This window comes from Sinocyclocheilus anshuiensis, unplaced genomic scaffold, assembly GCF_001515605.1.
Source record: "Sinocyclocheilus anshuiensis isolate Anshui unplaced genomic scaffold, SAMN03320099.WGS_v1.1 scaffold861, whole genome shotgun sequence".
Classification (NCBI taxonomy): Eukaryota; Metazoa; Chordata; class Actinopteri; order Cypriniformes; family Cyprinidae; genus Sinocyclocheilus; species Sinocyclocheilus anshuiensis.
Window position 1 is genome coordinate 893,950 of NW_015554217.1, and position 13,037 is coordinate 906,986.

General features: G+C 38.5%; 1 pseudogene; it reads left to right on the plus strand.

Moving 5' to 3' along the window:
* Positions 1 to 10,930, plus strand: part of LOC107671098 (formin-2-like) — a 36,156-nt pseudogene extending 25,226 nt beyond the window's left edge.
* The last annotated feature ends 2,107 nt before the right edge of the window (positions 10,931 to 13,037 follow it).

Consider the following 13,037-nt stretch of genomic DNA (forward strand, 5'->3'; position numbering starts at 1 on the left):
GTGTGTGTGTGTATACCATAGATCATATATACCATAGATCATTCAGAATGGCAAATCTCCAGGAATCATTGGTTGTAAAAGCAAACAAACAAACAAAAAACATTACTTATTTTTCCAGCTGCTCTAATTAGATGTCTGATCCACATATATATTTGTGCAGTGCCCACACAACCAAAGCAATGTTCTTCTGCAAAATGCATGCAGTTTTATTTTTCAACCACCAGAGGGCCAAAAGACACATAGTGTAGTGTTAACAAAAAATAAAGTGACATGAAGGTGTGGTGTGGTGTTGTATGTGTGTGTAAGTGTAATTATGTGTGTGTAGAAACTTTCCTTCCATTCCTCTGTTTTTCCTTCAATCCACCCATTCCCGCTGTAGCTTGAGGCGGTATTGTTGAGTTTAAATGTTGAGGTTGTTTCTCTTTAGTGTGCGAGACTCCACGCTGTCTCTGACTCCTTCAACCAAAACCACAGAACACCCCCTCACACACAAACACACTCACACACACATAGTATATCCCCTCTTTCCTCTCTCCTGCTTGTTCTCTCTATTCTCTTTTTCACTGTCTGACTCAAGCACAGTCTGAAGTGTGGATCATACTTTGTTTGTTGGGTGCTTATCAAAGATCATAAAGCAACGCACACACAGACACGCACAAACAAGCAAACACACTCCAGAGAGTATTAGAGATTATATCACTATTAGATAGTTATAAAATGTTTTATAAGAAGATGAAATCACATTTCTCAGTGTACTTTCATTCTGTTCTTCTGTCAACCTAACAGAGAGCTCAGAAAGATGAGATGGATCAGATTGACAAATATATCAAGTCTTCAAAAGATAAAGAAAATGCAAAACCACTGGACAAGCCAGAACAGTATCTATCTATATGTCTGTCTATCTGTCTGTCTGTCTGTATCTGTTTATCAGTCTTGTCTGTCTGTCTGTCTGTCTGTCTATCTATCTATCTATCTATCTATCTATCTATCTATCTATATATCTATCTATCTACAGTATCTTTGTTTTATTCACATTGTGTCCCTCTCTTGTCCCTCTCTCTGTCAGGTTTCTGCTGCAGTTGTCAGAGGTTCCTCAGTTCTCGGAGCGGGTTTTCTGCATTCTTTTCCAGTCCACCTTCACAGAGTGTGTTACATCAGCTCAGCGCAAGCTTGAAACACTGCTGAGAGTCTGTACGGTGAGAGAGAACATGAAGCACACTAGTCAGATTGCACTGACAGCTTCACCATTGTCATATTTCAAGTTAAAAGTTCAGCTAGAAATCAGTGAAGAAAACATCTGTTTCCCTCACTGTGCTTCCACTTCTCCCTCTTCTGTGTTTAAAGGCTTTACAATCAAGTCAAGCCACCCTGCAGGTTCTAGGTTTGATTCTAGCATTTGGGAACATTGTGAACGGGGGCAACCGGAGTCGAGGACAGGCAGATGGATTTACCCTTGACATCCTGCCCAAGTTAAAAGATGTCAAGAGCAGTGTGAGTAAAAATGAGATCCCTATATCACTAGCTTAAAGGGATAGTTCACCCTGAAATGAAAATTCTGTCATCATTTACTCTTATGTCATTCTCTTATGTCATTCCAAACCTGTATGACTTGAGACACAAAAGAATGTTTCTGTCTGTTTTGTCCATACAGTAAAAGTCAGTGGGGTCTTAAAAATTGCACTCTGTTGACTTTCATGTTATCCAGCTTATTTTGTAAAGCAGAAATAAGCTATTTTCTGTGAATGTGCGAGACTTCTGATTCATCAGCCACTATAGATAAACTAGAAGAAGGACAAAATGCAGTAAACTGTAAAAAATATTTGCGCCACAAACCAGTGTGTTTCTGAATATGATAATAAATTAAAATAACGTTTAAAAATACCAGTTTGAAAAATCAAGCAGCAAAACAGGCTGTTTTTGTACAGGTAAAATACCTATAAAATACATGAATTTACTAACATTTTCCAAAATGCCCTATTTTACCTTACACAGAAGAAAGAAGGTCATACAGGTTTGGATTGACATAATGCTGAGTAAATGATGCCAAAATTTTAATTTTAAGTGAACTATCTCTTTAAGTTTGAGTTTTACTGGTCAACATCATGGCTGTGCAGATTGACCACATAGACCAGCACTAAAGTAGCAAAAATCTTAGTCTGAACCTGCATGTAAATTTGCATATAGTAGTTTGGTGGTCTCTTGACCCCACTAACTATGTCATAAACAGACTGTTCTGGCAGCATCACTCGCAATGAGCCATCAATACAGTATTATGCCAAGGCAGTAGCCTATATCCACATCCCATGTGGTCTATGTGTCTGCACACATGTGCATGTGAGCGAGCGTCTTTGCAAGCCACTAGGTCTGGCCTCTTATTCACAATAGCTTTTAGCTAAACAAGTGTATACAATCCCAAAACATGAAAAATGATTATTCTCCTGCGTTTATTTCCATCTCTCGTCTCCTCCTCCACTCGCTCCATCAGGACAATTCTCAGAGCCTCCTGTCCTACATAGTTGCTTACTATCTGCGACACTTTGATGAGGTAGGTTTGGCCAACTGTTTATTTCATTGGCTCGACTAACAGACCCCCTGGTCCCTTAGAATCACCCTGCATGGTAGACAAAAATGTGGCTTTGTTTTTGGTTTCATCACTTTGATTTGGCTTTCTTTCGCTTCACCATATAGACAAATGGCCGCCCTGAATGAGCAGAGACCTTTGATTGCTTGACGCCCTTTTTGGACGTAGATTAAAAGAACTGTATTGTAAATACTGTCAGCAGTCAGTCCAGATGTTGTGATTACGAGGTCGTGTCCAAATTGACAAAATATGATTCACAGGTTGTTGAAGTGCTTCTAACATTCAGGCAAATAACGAGAGAGCATGTGTGTGTGCGTGTGCATGTGAGCGGCTCTGATCTCTGACAGACGGAGCGTTATTGAGATTGATTTGTTGTGTTTGATGTTTTCATTGTTTTTGGAATCATAATGATCTTTAAACACCAACCTATTTGAACAGAATTCACATTCAATTATTTTTCAAATCAACCATTGGTACAGTTATGATCTCATAAACACAACATCCTGTTTTTTGTGTGAATGCGCTTTAGACTTTCCATTGTTTGTGTGTCAGGATGCAGGTAAAGAAACATGCGTGTACCCACTTCCAGAGCCTCAGGATCTGTTTCTGGCTTCGCAGATGAAGTTTGAGGATTTTCAACGTGACCTCCGCAAGCAATGGAAAGATCTAAATGGTGAGATGTGGACACACGCAAATACAAAGCATAGCATATACACACAGGCTTTACACACACTTCCATGACTATACATGAGATCACATTAATGCAAACACGTGGACATGTACACATACCGATAAACATGAACTCACATACAAGTGTGCATATACAAAAACATACAGACATGTTTAGTTTGTATACACCAGCGCCAATGACCTGTGTTCTCCTTTAGAAGGCTCATTGATTTTCAAGTGACTGTTTTTATTGAGCCCCCAGCTGGCTGCCACAATGATCAATACTGCAAATGTGGTTTGTTAAAGGCCCCAGCATGTAAATAAATAAGAAAGAGGGGTCATTTCAGCACTTTTCCTAGGGGTTTAACCTGTTTTTACAGGCCTAAAGCACTTAACCCCAGGTTTCTGCAGGTGAGCTGTCTTTATACTGTATGTATACACTACTGTTCAAAAATTTGGAGTCAGTACGTTTTTTTTGTGGGGGGGGAGGGGGTCACAAAAATACTTTTATTGAGCAAGGATGCATTAAATTGATCAAAAGTGACCGATAAATCAGTACTATTCTATAAATGCTGCTCTTCTGAACTTTCTATTCATAAAATAATTTACAGAAAAAAATTTTTATTTTATGCAGCACAACTGATAATCAACATATTAGAATGATTTCTGAAGGATCATGTGACACTGAAGACTGAAGAAAAGGCTGCTGAAAATTCAGCTTTCCCATGTATTGTTTTTTACAGTATTACAGTTTTAATGTATTTTTGATCAAATAAATGTATCCTTGGATCAAATAAATGCATCAAATTATTTCAGTTTAGTTTGATAGCTTGAGTTTTATATAACATTTAGACATTCTGGTAATATGAATGAAAAATGAATAATTACAGTATAATTCCATTCATATTTTCACTTGCCATTTGTGAAAAAAAATCAAATAAATTCAATAAATTTATAAAGAAATGTTATATCCTCTTTTGTACCGTTTTAGTAGGAAATGCCATATATTCTGGTGTTTTTGAAAAGAAACTAGCAGGCAGGTAAAGGGCTTAAACTGCCTCTTAAGCACTGTCTGCTTTGCTCCCTGACCAGTAAAGCAATTTATCAGGGTCTTCAGAAGGTTAGTGAGATTGGTTCAGCTTTGTACCGCAAGTCAAAGGTTGTACGACCCAGCTTAAGTGCATGACGGAGTGTGAATGAGGTGTAAGAATCCGATTACATGCTCAAAGCCGAGTTTAAATCCCTGCAAACATTTTCATTGCCAACACAAAAACACACACACACACACTCACACAGATGTAGAAATACTCACATTCCACTGTCAGCATGTTTGGCTTGTTCAGATCCTTGATGTGTTTTTTTACACTTGTGGATGTTGATGTGGTCAAATTTGAACACTGCCCTACATCAAAAACACATTTACAATCAATCATCTATCCAGTGTGAGATTGTCTACCACACACAAATAATAATGTCCAAGCCTTTTTAGTTCCACTCAAACCAGTCAAACATATCAGATGGATTTACATTTGGCTCATGGAAATTCCGATTGAAAGATGGTCGGTTTGATGCATTGCTATACAGCCTATTAGCTTCACCCCTGCTGTTAGCCATATTTTCGTGTGCCTTCGTTCGAATCCCTAGCTGGTGATTTGCATTGTTAATCTTTCAAAAGCTTATTAGTTAGGCCCACTATACATGTGGCTGATAAATTGTAAATGTACTTTTCCAGAGCTTGTATGCTTAGCTAAATCGTTTTGGTGTACACCTGCTGAACAGATCAAGCCTACGTTTGTTTAACGCAGGCAAATATTTCTTCTCTGGCAGTGTTCTGTGTTTCTCTGAATCCTCAACAGTTCACATCCCTAAAATCTCCCCATAGCCCAATAAGCATGGCTTCTCTCTTACGCCAGGTCCATACAATAAATGGATCATCACTACATTAACAAGCTAAGCTAAGCGCTAATGCAGATGTGTGACACTGACAGCTGGAAGGGGCACAGAGTTATGCTGCCGGCGACCAGGCAGGTCCTCGCTTTCACAAAGCCCTTGATCCAGCTGGCAGGGACATTAGCATGTGTGTGTTTGCATTGCGCTGATTGCCATGCGAGGCTGTGATCCATCACCGACTGTAGTGATGGAGTGTGACACGGTGAAGCCTGTCGGCCTGTTGTAAGACTCCAGGTGTACAGCAAACAGAAGTTAAGGAAAGGTTCATGAAATGGGATTCATTAGCATCTGATAGCACAGGTCACAGATAGGAAATTTTTCTCTGAACTGATTCATCTATAAAGTGTTGGAAGAGGAATCACGAGGAATGTAACATGCTAACCTGCTAATAAAAGTCCATGCTAGTTGAAATGCTAGTGCTGGTCTTGACAGTTTAATTGGTGAAGACTGGTTGAGAGAAGTTTAGCCATATGGTGGGGCCATTGCAGTTCTAGTCTTTTTTTTTTTTGTGAAATTTGGCTGATGCATCTTATAGTTTCTTTACAAGACTTGCCCAAGAATCCCTACAATGTGTCTTTTGAAGGTTATTTGTGTGGCTAGTTGTTGTAGGCTGACAAAAGATGTTTTCACTGTTTAAAACAAACTGTTATTCAGTTCCATTAATCATTTTGTTTGTTTCTTTCTTATATCTTTGTTTCTGCTCTCTAATTTATTTTACAGCCTGTTCAGCAGAAACAGAAAAGGTGTGTAATGTCTCGTCTGAGGAGCACCTGCAGCCCTTTAAGGACAAAATGGAAGAATTTCTCACTAGAGGTAAAAACATTGCAAACATAAGCCCTGTTCAGATGGTGATTGTTTTACATGGGGACGTTATGTTAAACTCTGATTTTATTGCCACTTCGGAAGGAATTTTCCTTTTGCATCTCATGGATTTAAACAAGAAACCAAAGTAATATTAGCCCTAAGAAATGTATTATTGGAGTGAATTCCTGAGATAGCATTTATTTTGAAAAACATAGTTTTCGGGAATGCATTCCAAAGGCAGTTCATGATACAGTTTTTTGGCATCTCAGAGTATTTTTACTGTGAATCAACCATGCTCTCAGATGCTAAAAGCTGTGTGCAGTAAATGAAACTGGCAACTGTCATATTCAGTATATATATATATATATTTTTATTGTTTTTAAATACTCATTTTTTATTTTACATACAGTGGCATTATTGCAATACATTGGTTAATATTCATTAACATAAAATAAATCATATTTAATAATAATCACAATTAAAATCACATTGATATTGTATAGTCAGTTATTAAAAAAAGTGGGAATGTAACCTGTCAAAACTCAAGTGGAAAGTTAATTTCTTAAACAGTTCACTTTATGGTAACTGAAAGAGGTTTGAGTTGGTTCTTGTACCAAGTAAACCCAAATACGAACACTCAAATTTGTCAAGTTTTTCCAAAATTGTTCATTCCTAAAAGCAAGTCATCAAAATAAAAAGAAATCTTTCAGCTTTTTTATTTTTATTTTTTATGCAAATGCACTTTCTGACAAAATCATTCACAAAATCATTCTAAAATTATTCACTTTTTTCAAATAAAGCTTTTCAAGTCATCTGATGAAAATGCCTGTACTTTTTAATATCACAATATATATTGCAGATAGTATGTCCTAGTATGCATCATTACTTATATAAATAAAATGACATCACTCCCTCATCCAAATAAGTATTACAGAGGAGCCATGCAAATCTTCTTTTACGTACATCACCTTGGGAAACAATTAAAGTCTGAATAATGCTGGGATGGATGTACAGTGGCCCTGTGCGAAAGGAGAAAATGAGGTGCTGAGTAATAAATGTTCTGTGAGGCTCTGTGACGGCCTCTGGGAGCCAACAAGAATTCTGGGAAATACATCTGACCTGACCTAGACTCGATCGCTCTAACATTATTTGTGTAAAGCTAGTGACATGAAAAGTGAGAGTCCTTAATTTCATTATTCTCACTAATTTCATCCACATTTCACCTCGGCACGTTAATCGCTAATTCAACCCTTCCAGTATTTTGTTTCTCTGATGAAGGCGAGCCGAACGATCTGGCGATTGTGTTTTATTATAGTTGCTCTCCATCTTGTTTGCCTTCTCCATTCTCCATCTCTGCTTCGATCCATCTCTGTTTGATAGGTTTCTGTTCTCTTGTTTATTTCCTCTAAGTGTGTCTGAGTCAACCTACCTGATCTGTCTGTATTACTGAAGACTGTTTCTGTCGGCACTTTATTCTCGTCAACAATTCATTGGCCTCTTTTCATCTTTCGCATTCCAGTCATCTTCAGTTGCCATGGCGTAACCTCTTTTTCCATCCCTCAACTTGGAGTTAGCTGGAACGTCTTTCTATTTTTCATTCTCTGCTTCACTACAGGCTTTAGTAAATGCTAAATGTATTGCCGTCTTTCTTTGTATTCAAATTGGTCCTCATAACAAAACCCACATGTGCTCTGGCGGCAGGGGCAGCGGGGTGGGGTCCTCGCTGAACATCCCCCTTCTCATCTCTACCCCTTTGATCTGGAGACTCATGGGTCTCCTTCACTGAGCTCTCAGATGGGTGACATGACCACAGAAAGACCACCTTCAACCCTCCACACTGCCTCCAGTTAGAGAAACAGACAGAACGAGGATCGGAAAAAAAGGACTGGTCTTATTTTTTGTTATTTGTATGATTTTGAAACTCCAGGAGAGGAACAGTCTCTGGCTCCAGCGCTTCAACCACTACTGTTTATTTTTCAGAGCATGCAATTAACTACAGAAAGGAAGAGAGGAAGACAAACTGAGAGAGACAGGCGTGTGTCTGTGTGTAAGCGATAGAGACCGTCTCTGTGCTGTTTGGTCTACGCTCTGTCTACTCATACCATTTTTTTAATGTTGTACTATTTCCGCTGCCCTGAGCACTGAGAAGCAATGTGATAATCCATTTACCACGGTAACAGGTACAATATATAGACAAAATTACAGAATAGCTACCAGATGAGCCATTTTAGTACAAAAAATTACTGTACCATGGTACAGGTTAGGTGCTTTGTGCTTGCTAGGGTGTTCTGGGTGGTTGCTAGGGTGTTACCAAATGGATCATAGGGATTTCTGCATGGTTGCCAGGGTGTTGCTGTGTAGTTTCTAGACATTTCTGGGGTGGTTGCTAGATGGTTGGGTTCTAGGTGGGATGGTGAGGCTTCTAGGTGGTTTGGGAGGTTGCTAAGTTGTTCTGGGTGATAGGGTGCCAAGTGGTTGATGGGGATTTCTGCAGGGTTGCCAGGGTGTTGCTATGTAGTTGCTAGACATTTCTGGGGTGGTTGCTAGATGGTTGTTAAGGCTTCTAGGTGGTTTGGGTGGTTGCTAAGTTGTTCTGGGTGATAGGGTGCCAAGTGGTTGATGGGGATTTCTGCAGGGTTGCCAGGGTTATGTAGTTGCTAGACATTTCTGGGGTGGCTGCTAGGTGGTTGTTAGAGCTTTCTAGGTGGTTTAGGCAGTTGCCAGGGTGTTGCTATGTGGTTGCTAGGCTGTTCTGGGTGATAGGGTGCTAAGTGGTTGATAGGATTTTCTACATGGTTGCCAGGGTGTTTCTGTGTGGTTGCTAGATGGTTGTGGAATGGTTGATTGGTTTCCAGAGAGTTACTACTGCATGTGATTGCTAGGGTATTCTGGTTAATTGCTTACTGCCCCAAGTCTCTGTGAAATTCTGATCCTTAGATATGGCTCATGTCCTTCCTTTAATGTAGGTCTAAAAGATTGTTTGCTTGTTTTCTTCCAATCAAAAATCACAAGTTCAATCACTTATACAGAAAATAATTGTCATGTCTTTCCTCAAGTCAATTTCAGTCAATCTTTCATGTTCATAAAAAAAAAATTCTAACCCTATGAGCAGTAGTAATAGTTATGATTGCCTCAGCAATCACCACTACCTATTAAATATTTTAATGTTTTTTTTTTTTAAGCACAAATACTTTGAATAACATTATAAATCAGTGTAATGAGTTGTAGATCTCATGTTGGGGCCATGAGGTGTGAACTGATGCTATCTGTGTTTTGGGGCTTCTCTGGTTGCACAGAATTGTAGTGGTGAGTGGTATGAAAATGTGTACGAACACTGGCCTCGTCATTTAATTTATTAGTAGATCACAGGAGATTCTCCATGCAGGAGTAAATGAAGTGACATTGACATTACTGTGGTAATGACTTCAGAGACCTACTTCTCCGTCTGCAGTCAAACTGTGCCTCATCAAATGTTCATGCTGAGACTATTTGCAAATATGATTTTACAATGATTTGCTCCTTAATATTTTATGTCAGCGAATTACAACTGGCTTATGTGTAATCAGATTTTCGTGGGTTTATGTTTGTCATGATGACCATAACCTGCAAAGACTTATACAGATATGCGCAATCTCACACCTCTCACTTTGACTGAAATGGGAGTCTGTTTGTTTAAAACTGGAACAAATCTCTGATAACCTTTTCATAACCCGTGTCATTCAGTGACAAGCAAAACAAAAACCTATTTTAAAAGCATAAAAGTCTGTGTCACATTTACAATGTCCTATTTTTATTCCCACAGCCAAAGCAGAGCTGGAGCTCCAGGAAAAACAGCTCGCTGACACGCAGAGCATGTAAGTTGTCTTACTGTGTTAATCGTGCCAAGTCTCTTGTTCACTTATAACTGTGTCATATTGGTTATGTCTCCTCTGAGTGTGTGTCTATGTTTGTGCATTAGCATCAGCCTCTCTATCTCGCTCTTTCTTTACCTCTGCTTTTCCCTTACTTGTGGTACTAATAGTCCAATTCACTGAGATTGATTGACAGTTAGTAGATTGTCTCCTTTAAAAGGGCTAGTATTCAAAACCTTGGCTCTTGGAGTGGGAAAAAGAACAAATATCACACATCAATTAATTTTAAAGGTCTTTGTGCTTATTGTCTGAATGTTGCAGTTTCTTCCAAGTACTAGTCTTAAGCATACTAAAAGATTGCTGTGGGCAAAAAGAAATTACGCTTGTCGTTCTTTATGTAAGAGCATTATTTTTATAAGCTAAAATTTCATATTTCACATGCTTGAAGTAAGCTGATCAGTTTCACAATTCCTCAGAGTAAACTTTCTAATCTTATTTTGTAATATTTTGTTCATAGTGTCATGCTTTTCTTTGAATGCTTTCCAGTTTTCTGGAGCTGAGCATGTTTTTCTCGGTCAAGCCTAAGGCGGGAGAGAAGGAGGTTTCACCAAACACATTCTTCACAGTGTGGCATGAGTTTTCGTCAGATTTTAAGGAGCTGTGGAAGAGAGAGAATAAATGCCTACTGCAGGAGCGGTGAGGAATAAAATGCCTTTGTTGCTGCTTTGCTTGTCTGATTGTCTTCACTGCAAGTCAAGTCACCTTTATTTTAAAGTTGTAAAGTTGTAAAGCAGCTCTAAAATATCTTGACTTGAGCTTTATCTAACTCAAGTCAGTCACTGCAATTCATTGAATTTAATTTTAATATTTTTTTAGGTTGAAAGCTGCAGAAGAGACTTTCAGACAAGCTCGAGAGAAGGCTACCTACAGCGTAAAACCAAAACATGCATCAGGGATCGTAAGTATTTAAAAATCCCTCTATTCACAATTACAAGCAATGAATAACGGTCTCTAACAGTGTAGTTTTTCTGTTTCTTCTCTCACTCAGAAAGCCAAGCTGGGACAGAAGATGTGAATTTCTGCTGTCAATGCCGAATCCAACAAAACTCCTTGTTTCTTTCTTTTTCTACTTAACAGTTACTTCAATATAAGAAAAATAGCCATGAGAATGTGAACGAGGTCAGAATTTTGTCATTTCTGTAGTTTCATATGAAGACAATCAAAGCTTAAAGTGCTCATATTATGATCATTTACAAGTTCATAATTTTATTTTTGGGGTCTGCTAGAACACATTTTGATTAAAAAAACAATTCTGACTTATTTTTCTCATTCTGTACATTGCTGCAGGACCACTATTTGCACTCTGGTCATGCTGGTCAACCGCTTACAGCATGTCAGAAATGTACAGTTTTCTTCAACTATGGCATTGGTATTGGAAGTCCATACAATGATTTTGTTTTTTTGCCCTTGCAGTGAAAAAGAACAGCGTCTCCTTGACTTAGTGAAATCACTTACCTTACTAATTGTTCTTTGGGGGTGGGCCAAAGCAAGCCAGTATATGCAAATGTGGCATTAGCATTATGCAAATGTATATCATGGTGACATAGTAGCTAAATCATGGAAATAATGGCAGGAAAACAAATGAGGCTTTTCAGGCAATTTTTTTTTTTTTTTAATTTTTTTTTTTTGAGATTAAAGGGGTCCTATTATGCTTTTTCACTTTCAACTTTAGTTAGTCTGTAATGTTGCTGTTTGAGCATAAAAAAGATCTGCAAAGTTACAATTCAAAAGGAGATATTTTATTTAACAGAAATCACTTTTCACAAACTACAACGACCGACTCGTTTGGACTACAACGCATATTTTCTGGGATTTGTGATATCACAAATACCGACGAATGGGACGAGACCTGGTTGAGCTGCACTAGAGAAGGCAACGAGCATTATCCATAGACTGTATAGGGTGTTATCACTATGTCGGAGACGCAATAGTTTTCCCAAGGCAGACGAACTTAGAGTGGTTACAATCATCTGGGTTTAAATCGCACTCAAATTGATTTGATTTTGACGCAATATTTACACCGAAGCTCGCAGCAGGCGGCTATGGTAAGGGGCATGACATTTCCCGACCAGGCGCCGAGTGGTGCCAATCACAACACACACTGGCCCAGCTAACCAATCACAGCACATTTCGTATTTCAGAAGGCGGCCCTTCATTTGATACAGGAACTATTTGTGCCGTTCATGCCAGACTGGGGAGAGAGGTGTTGTAATAATGTAAAATATGTGAAAAATAATGTTTTTCGAACAACCTAGTATGAGAGCCTGTTCTAGTACACCCCCAAAACAAAATCAAGACTTTGTAAAAGAGCATAATAGGACCCCTTTAACTCTCTTTGGTGTGTGGACTTTGTGCTTTGTAACTTTGCAGATCGTTTACATGCACAAACAGCTATATTACACACTAAAGGAAAGGTGAAATACATTTTAAAAACCATAATGTGCACTTTAAAGCCATACATTGAAACAATCTAGCCAATTTTACAAAAGCACATTGAATATTTAGTATACATTGATTAGTATACACAGAATCTGCACATTTAATTTCATATTTTATGTCAAGAAAGTGTCGAAATATATATTGTAACCTGTGTATTTAATTAATCATAAAATACTACTCTTTGTAAGTAAAATATTTAATGAACAAGAGCAGATAAATACTGTATTTCATGCAGGTTGACAAAATAATAAATCTGCCTCTAAATAATGTTTGTTTATGCTGACCTGGCAATGATATTTAAGTAAGAATGTAACGATTAACCACGAGCCACGATCCAAATCGGTTGAGATGCCAAACAAATCGCGATACAATTGGAGTAGGAGTTTATGAATGTATCTCTGAGGGGAACTGACGATCTTTAGAAAAGTTTACGTGGTATTTTCTTTTCCAGTTAAACTCTGCGGACCCGGATACGGGTCCAAAATGACGTAAAAAATGTTTATGCTTCATTTACAGTAGCGTCCATAAGCTCTGCTCTGCTTTGTTTACAACGGTAACCCAGGAAACACTGTTCATAAGTACCACCTGCTGTCAGAGAGTGAATCTGCGTCTCATTCCAAAAGGGTCTGGCTGCAGCTTGGCGCTTGCACTCTCAGACGTGCATTCTCAGGCTTGCACTCTCA